Raw genomic sequence first — 10,559 nt, forward strand, 5'->3', positions numbered from 1 at the left:
TTGGAGCGGGATGGATGAAGTGAGGGCTCGCTTACGGTGTTTGTGTGATAGGAATGTGCCGTTAAGACTTAGGGAAGTTTTAGTAGAGTGGTGGTTCGACCGGCTATGTTGTATGGGGCTGAGTGTTGGCCAGTCAAGAACTCCCACGTGCAGAAGATGAGAGTAGCAGAGATGAGGATGTTGAGATGGATGTGTGGGTGTACCAGGAGAGATAGGATTAGGAATGAAGATATCCGGGACAGAGTGGGAGTAGCCTCCGTGGAGGACAAGATGCGGGAGTCGAGGCTGAGATGGTTCGGCCATGTTAAGAGAAGAAGCATTGATGCTCCAGTTAGGAGGTGTGAGAGGTTGGCCATTAAGAGTTTGAGAAGAGGTCGAGGTAGGCCTAAGAAGTATTGGGGAGAGGTGATTAGGCAGGACATGACGCTGCTTCAGCTCACTGAGGACATGACCCTTGATAGGAGAGTGTGGAGGTCGAGGATTAAGGTAGAAGGTTAGTAGGTTGTTTATAGTTGCTCACCGATAGTCTTAATAGTATGCATGTCCCTTCATATTCTTAGACTTTTATTATGTTATGTGGTTTTGTTCGCCTCATGTATTGTATTTCCTGTTGCTAATATTTGGTACCACTTATCCTGTATCCTTTTTTTTTCATTTATCTTCCATCTTTCTTCCTCCCTTGCTTTCCTTTTCTTCTTCTTCTTGCCCTTCCTGAGCCGAATGTCTATTGGAAACAGCCTCTCTACCTGCATTAGGTAGGGGTAAGGTCTGCGTACAGACCACCCTCCCCAAACCCCACTTGTTGGGACCAAACTGGGTTTGTTGTTGTTGTTGTTGTTATACACCTTGGATACAACATATCCTAGTTCACATATCAAAATAAAAAAATCGCATGAAAATGAGTTCATGTATCTGTATATATCACTATATTATTTTATAAAAGGATTCAATTATTATAGACCCATCGTCATTGTAGATGACAACCACCTCAAATCAGCATACATAGGGACCTTCGTTTCGGCTAGCACGTTAGATGGTGCAGGTAAATCAATTAACTACAACTTGAATATATACATGATACACTAACAAACAAATTGATCTTCTAAGTAATAAATACATATATATTGAACTTGTAGCATTCAATTGTAGAGCAGGACATATCGTACCACTAGCATATGGCATAGTTGATTCAGAGAATGATGCTGCTTGGTTGTGGTTCTTTGAGCAGTTCAAGGAAGCTTATAGAGAACGGGAAAACATGTGCGTTGTTTCTGATAGGAATGAGAGCATCATCAAAACTGTATCTAGAGTGTATCCTTTCGTACCATATTTTGCTAGCGTATGGCATCTCTGGAACAACGTATACAAGAAATTCAAAAAGAGTCATGAGAGGTTGAGTGAGGTATACTTTTCAATGGCAAAAGCATACACCCAGAATGAATTTTATAGTCTAATGGAAAAGGTGGAGAATATGGATATTCGGCTGAAAGAATATGTGGAGTTAGCTGGATACAGAAAATGGGCTAGGATGTATGCACCTGTTAACCGAGGATGGACTAAGACATCAAATATTGCTGAGTCAGTCAATTCGACACTTGTATCAGCAAAAGAATTGCCAATCTATAATTTCCTAGAAGAAGTTAGGAAGATGTCTGGACTTTGGAATTGCAGCAATCGAAAAGATGCTTCACACACATTCATAACGCTTCGGGAAAAAATTTCAAGAGATGCTAACATTGAATGAGGTGTAGTGTACATGTATGACTGTATGTGTTTATTAGTTTGCCATATTTAGTTATATTCATAAAAATCTGATACATAAATACATGTTGTCATTATTCTTTATGCATACATGAATACAAACTATATTATTGCCTATCTATATTGTATATGAACATTTTGATAAGGATATACATCAACGGAACAATTGCACACAATAAATGAATACAAAATGTATGATGTGATACAAAAAAATATATAATATATGTATTTATATTGAATACATATAATAAATAAATACATACAGTCTAAGTTGATAGATGAATACATAACTGAATACAAGGTATCTCTCATACATGCATACAAACTGTACGAATTCATATAGCCTATATAAGTATATTGATACAGTACATACTGTCTGTATATATATATATATATATATATATATATATATATATATATATATATATGGTACAAAATTATATGCAAAATGCCTAACTAATAACTTGATTAGTCATCTTCTCCTGTTTTTGATTATTTAGCACGTCCACTTTTCTATTTAAATTCTTCAAAATGCTAGTATGTTAACTTGGTTTTTCCTACTATGGTCAAAAGCTAATTAAATTCTTGATGCTATGCATTCAAGAACACCTGATACAGAATCTAATCTCATTCTTTGGCTCTTTACAAAGCAAAATCTAATCACTGAACACATGTCCAAATAAGACAAACTACACAAAGTTGACCTTGAGCCTAGTAACGTACGTAGGATATTTATTATGGGTTTCCCTTGTAAGTGGGTTTAGGGGGAGAAATTCAAAAATAGCCAGATTTACCACTGGTCGTTGAAAAATAGCCAAGTTTCAAAAGTCATCGAAATTTAGCCACTTTAAATCTGAGCGAAAACACTGTTCAAAATCCGGAAAAATACGCCCGCAAATTTTACGGGAGTTCCAGCATAAGTATGCTTGAACTCCCGTAAATTTTACGAGAGTTCCAGGATAACTATGCTGGAACTCCCGCAAATTTTACGGGAGTTCAAGCATAATTATGCTGGAACTCCCGCAAATTTTATGGGAGTTCTAGCAAGTATAATTGTCCAGTATAATATACTGGAGTTTGGAGCACTGGTGCTCCAGTCTCCCGCAAATTTTACAGGAGTTAGCAAAGTATACCGGTCCAGCATAATATGCTGGAGTTCGTACACAAATGCACCAGAACTCCCGTATATTATACTGGACCGGTCCCTGTTGCAGCAAAATAGTGGCTATTTTTCATTGACTTGATAAACGCTGGCTATTTTTCATTGACCAGTGTGAAAACTGACTATACCATGATATTTTACCGAGTTTAGGTTTGAAATTGGTGTGGTTTTAAAACTTTACTTACTGTAAATTAATATTTACGTTGTATTATTTTCAATCAGTATCGACACAAACACATAGTACATATTATTCTTTAGGAAGACTATTACTCACAAACAATATATAAGTAAAGGCAAATTAACATATTAAGGGACAACGCACCTTCTTTTCCTGGATATTGACAGAGCATGTAACTAATGAAAAAGGATAATGGTCTTACACATAAAACTAAACCATCTTTTCAAGTTCTTAACGATTACACATACATCTCAATTGGTCCTTTTATCATTTAAACATTTCAAGTAGGTGTTAAGTGTATCCAATAGACACCCGAATGCAACAAATCATATTCGCGAGCTACACTTGCCAATGACGTATCAAATGAACCAATTAAAGAATAACACGTGTAATTTGTAGTTAAAATTTTTGACATGTGTAATTAACAAAAAAATACATTTAAAAAAAAAGAAAAATGTTATAAAACAATAAAAGTAGAAGAGCAATATTGCAGAGAAAAGTAGAGAGAGAGAATTCTTATTGATTTGGGATGAATTACAATAGAATAGAACCCTTTATTTATAGGGTGATGGTGACTTAGCCACCAAGCAATGAACCCTAGAATCTCTCTAAATATAGACATTCACCATAAATACAATTCTATTTATAATACTCCCCCTTGAATGTCTATTCAACAGATAATGTGCCTCGTTAAAACCTTAACTAAAATAAAACCCAGTGGGAAAAAAATTCTAGTAAAGGAAAAAGAGTACACATATCTAACCATACGCCTTTTGGTTGCCTCGTTAAAAACCTTGCAAGGAAAACCCAGTGGGACAAAGCCTTGTAAGGGAAAAAGAGTACAACGCGTATTAACTCCCCCTGATGAGAGCATCAATTCACATCTTTAAGCATTTGCATTCCAATCTTGTGCACCATCTTGAAAAGATCATTGGTAGAGATTTGATGAACAAATCAGCCATATTAACTTGAATGAATATATTGCACCTTGAAATCATCATTCTTGATAGAGATGAATTGTCTTCATATGATCTTGTTAGAATCGTCAGTTCAATATCTTCACATAGGGGTGAAAACTCTTGCTATCATATTATCATGCTTATAGTTATAGCAAGATACATATGTGCACAAATTGCATGTAGGATATAGTACTTCATGACCTTGAATTCTATATGCTTTAAGCAATTTATATCCTTCAAGGATTTTTAAGTCATATAAGCCATATAATAGACTTTAGATGCATATCAAGTTTTCATGTCATGCTAGACATATAAGATATCGAAAACCGACTGCACACACCATTGACTTTATACTTTCAAGTGTTTGAACTACATGTTCAAAACTACATGGCTTTCATATGAAACCAATTCTATTTGAATTGTTTCTTCAGACCTAAGATCCTCATATATATTTAGCGCTATTATAGATGTCGTCGACAAATATTTTATATCGGTTCCAACCTCCTTATTTTTCATAAAGACATAACATAGAGATATCTTCATTAATATATTCAGGTACCTGAATCTCTCATGAGATTTTATGAAGTGTTATGTCATGTGATCTTCTAGATCACTTGCCTCCTTTATTATGATCATTTGCTCATCTTCTTTATCAAGAAGTTTATTTGAAACCGATTTGTTTATATGCTTTAAGCATACCATAGACTTTGTCCTTCTAGGACTTATTCCAATAGGAGCATTTGCAGTGAGATATAGTTACTTTCTTTGGGTCAGCAAATGCGTCTGGCATGCTTTGCAATATATTGCAAATGAATTATCCTTTTATGAACTTCAAGTTCATATTATCTTATTCGAGGATCTAGATGTACAAATGATAATTCATTCCACGTAACTTTTTCTCAACTATTGTATCTTGTCTCCCCCTCATGTTAGAAAAACTAACTTGTTTCCTCAACTTTGAGAACCCATCTTTGTGCGTTATGGTGTTAACCAAAATATACACCGCACATCAATAATAATAAGATGGAATTATTTGGTTCCTGACCCTGAACCACTTGTGAGGGGAGAAAATAATATACTTTGGTATATAACGTATATCAAACTGATATAGGTAACTTTGTTCTCATAAGCAATAGTTTAACTATTAAGTAGAGGCACTTAATAAATCATTTTGCTAAACGAACTGTGATGTAAACCAACTTATCAAGATGAACTTCTTGAATAGAAAATCTGGAAATTATGCTCGAAATTAAATTATTGAGCAAGTTACCTCGCACACACCGGCCAGGTTGCGGGTTAATAATAATTGCACATGTAACCATCTCATAGATGCATCTTATGTGGTATACATGGCGGGTGAATGGGCCCATATTCACCTTTGATATTTCCAGCATTCATGGGATTCAATCCCAATTTTAGTTGGTCAATTAATTAATGAGAACAAGCATTATAAGAGAATTCGTAAAGAACTTTCTAGTTCTTTAATATTTACCCATGTGAATTCTCGTTTATTTTTGCACATCATGCTTAAATTAATATGGCTAAACCAATTATGCCAACTGAATAGATTATCAATATTGATAAACTTCGGATTTACACCATGACGTGTGCAATTATCAATAAACTCCAAGTTTATTATGATATGGGTTTTTAAATCAATAAATATCCACTTCATTGTGGTATTCTTTTGTTTATGTAGTACAAATTGGAGAATGAAGCGGGTAGCTTTTCACATACATATTATCCCGCTACAAGTTGTAGTAATAGAAGATATTAAATCTTTCCTTTATTTATAGTCTCAATATAATCAACCGCTTTCGCGTATACTTTGGAAACTGAATAAGTTTCTTTGAGACTTACTACAACACAATACCTTATTGGTAATTAATTGTGTTTCTCCAATATAGTATAATTGGCTCTTGCAGAGTTCTCAATTAATTTTGTACTATCACATATTCATCAACATCATATGGTGAATATCTCTTTTAAAGAGAAAGTTATACCATTATAGTCATGGTCAAAATTATATGCAAGATCTGTTTCTTGCATTACTGTTATTCTTTAATAATCACATTACCAAAATATTTTGGCGTACAATAGGTACGTGACCAATGACCATTCATGCCATAATAATGACATTGTTTTCTTATATCATCTCAAACCTCCTTCTCGAGGTGAGTGTGGTATATTCACTACCACTAGAACGTTCATATTCTTCCAAGAATGAATATGTATTCATAAATCAGATGTTGTCACATTCACATCATGAATTGACCATAGTCATCTGTATGTGCTTTATAAAATCTCATGTCAAATCGATGACAAATATTACTTTCACAGAGTGAAGGATTATTTTGAGAATCCTTATTATTCTCATTATCACAATGATGACGATTATAATTTCGTCTATTGCCACGTCCACATTCATTGATACCTTCACGGTAATAATTTTGTCTTCTTTCAGACTTATTACATATTGCTACCAAATTCTCTTAAGGGAATGAGAATGAAGCAAATTCAATGGGACGGGTTTCCACTTCTTTTGCCCACATTCATACATGAATTTGATCATGGCAAGGCATAGAATTTTACCACTTCAGGTGGTTATAATTTCTTACAAACTCCATTAGAATTATAATCAAACTTTGTTGTCTTTGCTTGTATATAAAATCAAATTATAGAATTTTAAGAATTTAAATGAGAAAAATAAAGTAAAATACTTACCTTAAATCCAAAATTTAATCATGAAGGAAGTTTATGGAATAATTGACAATTACTATGCTCAATCCCAAAGCTTCTACTCAATTGGTTAGAGTCTCGTGCTGATAACGTGTTATAAAACAATAAAAGTAGAAGAGCAATATTGCAGAGAAAAGTAGAGAGAGAGAATTCTTATTGATTTGGGATGAATTACAATAGAATAGAACCCTCTATTTATAGGGTGATGGTGACTTAGCCACCAAGCAATGAACCCTAGAATCTCTCTAAATATAGACATTTACCATAAATACAATTCTATTTATAACAAAATTTTTTTTTTTAATATTAAGCAGCTACCAGCCCCCTGCACCTTTCCCCCGCCCCTAAACCTATTCTTCTTCTTCCTTCCGCCTCTCCCCCTCACCTCAGATCTCTCTCTTTCATCCCTAAATCGACAAAGTCAATACCCTTGTGGGACATAAAATATTTCAATAATTAACAATTTATATATATAAAAGAGCAACAACCACAAGAAAAAGGAAATGGGTTGGCAAATCCAACTTGCTTTCTCGCTTTACTAAAAAAGAATTCAGCCAGCAATCTAAATCCACCGCTGGTGTTGAGTTTGCCGTTCGAACCATTCATGTCGATGAAAAGATTATCAAAGCCCAAATTTGAGACACTGTAGGGTAATCACATCCAATTTACCCTCAATTAAGGAGTATGAAACGGTTATTACAATAATAAAACCCAACGCGAGTCGGGGTTAAGTCCACATTGAGTTTAAGATGGTGTTGAGGTAAACACTCAAGAAAGAAACTTGAAACAACTAAATTTTGCTTTCAAAAAAAGTGGGCAACTGTTATCTAAATTGATTTCTAAGAGATTTAACTAACTAATGAGCAAATAATGATTGAAACGTTTTTAATATTTTTATCAAATAGTGAAAGGCCTAGGATTGTAACCTTAACCTAGGTGTAAATCTAATGGGTAGAGTAAGTCAATACTTGCTTGTAGATCGAGGTTTGTTATGACTCTCAATGCTCAAGTACCCACTCAATACCTCTTGGTTAAAGAGTCATTATGCTCAAAATGACTTTCTCAAGACCAAAATTGGTAGCAAACAAATAATTGAATGTGAGTCCAAGTTGGATTATCCCTATCTCTAGTTCAAATCCGCTAATCAAACTAATTAAAACTTCAACTAGTTCAATTTCTTGTTAACCAAGTTTTTCTAGACCAAATCGATCTTTCTCAAGTAAGAACTAAGTCAAATAGGTATGAATCAATGTTTGCAACCATTAATTCTAAGTAAAAAGCATAAAAAAAGCTAAATAACATCAACCCAATCAAAAGCAAGCACTAATATTAAACATCCATAAGTTTTACCAGAGTTGGATCACAACCCTAGATAAAATCTTGCTACTCATAGTAATTGACATAGAAAGATAAAAAGAAGAAGTGATTAAGGACATAAAACTAGAATTGACTTCTTTTTGTTCTCATCATTTTCTTTTTTTACTTTCTTTTTCATGGAGATCATTTCTTTTCTCTCTTTTCAATGCGTTGACACCTCTTTTAGATTCCTTAACTGCCCCCAAACTTAGGCATTGAGCTACTTACCACATATGAGTGCTTAGGAGGTTTCGGGTACCAAGAGAAGATTATGTTAAGAATGGGTAAAAGCTTATAGCATGGTTATCAACAGAGAAAGGCTAAAGGCTCAAAGGGGTTGACTAGGTATAATGATCATAGGGTGGCAATCGAAATCTCAACCGGTCCAAGAAATGCCTACAATCATCTTTTAAGCCAAGCAAACTTAAAATTTTGCTTTGAAGCACATTCGGAGTAAGTACTAGACTATTCACTCAAGTATTTGGACTAGCACAAAATTTCATCTCACCTCTCATGAAACTAGACCGTAAAAGAGGATAGAGTTTAAAAAACAATCACAAACAAGTTAAAAATCACTATGGTCCATTCAACCACCTAATGATTATCAAAGACAACCCAAGAGCCTCAAAGTCACTATTACCAGAGTTACCTCTTCAAAAACCTTGTCTCAAACCATAAGCATGTAGTTAAGTATGTTGATGCCACATGAAGCATAAATAACTCTTCTTCATAAACTAACTTGATTATGGCTTTTATTCATTACTACCTATTACTACTATTACCTAAACATGAAACAGACTCATTCCATTAAGAAAGTTGTCACACTATCCATCCTCGGAAAGAGCCACCAAGTTCACACAAGAAATCACCTTTGGAAGAACTATTATATTAAGAAAACCAAAGGCTTATTATCAACAAAAGAAGAAAAAAACATAAAATGTATACTACCAAAACAATCAAAATTAAAGATACTACTAAATGTAACAAACTACTAAAGAAAAACTAAATAAAATCATCTAATTATTACATCTCAGTGTCATCAAATGTATTAATCATCTAATATAGAATCATCCACCCCTCTCCCTCACACCCCCCCCCCAAAAAAAATAAAAAGAAGCATTGTCCCCAATTCTTAGCAAAATAAGATCAAAGAGCTAAGAGGGGGGTAAGAAACTCCCTAAGGGTCCTCTATCATCATAGTGTCACTGGCAGTATCAGTCCCCGCCGGCTCAGCTAACTGAATCGTGTCATCATCCTGTACGGGAGCTGCCTGAGAGCTGAACATATCACGCACCGCCACAGCAGTGCTGGATGCAAGGCAAGACTCCTCAGTCTGAGCAACGGGATCCTCATGAGAAGGCTGATATGGGTGAGGCTGGGTGGGGTCTAGTAGCATGTCAAATGGCAAGTCATCGGCCTCAGCAATCCTAGTCACCTCAGCTCTGAGTGAGTCAATTGACTTCTTGCTGGCATGTGTCTTACTCATCTTCTTCACCTGCTTGGTCAACCGCTCGATCACTGACGAGCGCAAAACACACACTTAGCTTATGCTCGCTCATCAAAGATAGTATAGTATAATATCGTATCCATAGTGATTGGATTTAAACTGTATTCTCGTAGTTTCTAGCTTGATTGCTATCCCGGAAGATTAACGGTTGAGATTTATATGATTAATAATTAAAATTAATTAAGAATCTAAAGCTATTGACAAGTGACTATCGAGACAAGGAATAAGCAAATAAGGTTATCAGTGGGAGAAGATAGGGTTTTGATAGTGTAGGTGCAAGATAATTGTTCGAGATCTAACTCTAGATGATTTACTTCTAATGATCAAGTGAGTCTCTCAAATTCACTCAATTATTAGTTCAAACGTTCAGCAGAAACTCCTTTCTCGATTAAGTCTTAACCTCATGAGATGAATCAAATTAAGCGGTGTGAAGATATGCAAGAATGCGCAGTGGATTGGTCTTTATAAAAACCTCTTTCGATTATTCTCCTAACTAGGTTTAATCAATAATTCAACTAGCCTCTTTCGATTAATCAGAAGAATATATGAACTCAACCAACAATATAATGCAAAGATATTGTCACAACCCAACCTGATGGGCGGTGATGGGTACCCGGTACCTTACTCATTCGAGTACCAACGTAACGTATCTTTCGTATTATGCTATCATAGGTAAATGAGCCAGAGAGGCTATCGTGAGATAAGTAGAATAAAACATGGGGAAATACTCGGCATTGGACGGCCCAACATGTAATCCAAACTTATACATATGACGTACGGGCCAATAAGGCCGACATGATCCTTTATATACTCAAAACATAGGCCAACATGGCCATAGAAGAATCCGTATGCATGACATCTGTCTACAAGCCTCTAGGAATACATAATATCATAAAG

Source organism: Nicotiana attenuata, chromosome 2 (genome assembly GCF_001879085.1).
Source record: "Nicotiana attenuata strain UT chromosome 2, NIATTr2, whole genome shotgun sequence".
Taxonomy (NCBI): domain Eukaryota; kingdom Viridiplantae; phylum Streptophyta; class Magnoliopsida; order Solanales; family Solanaceae; genus Nicotiana; species Nicotiana attenuata.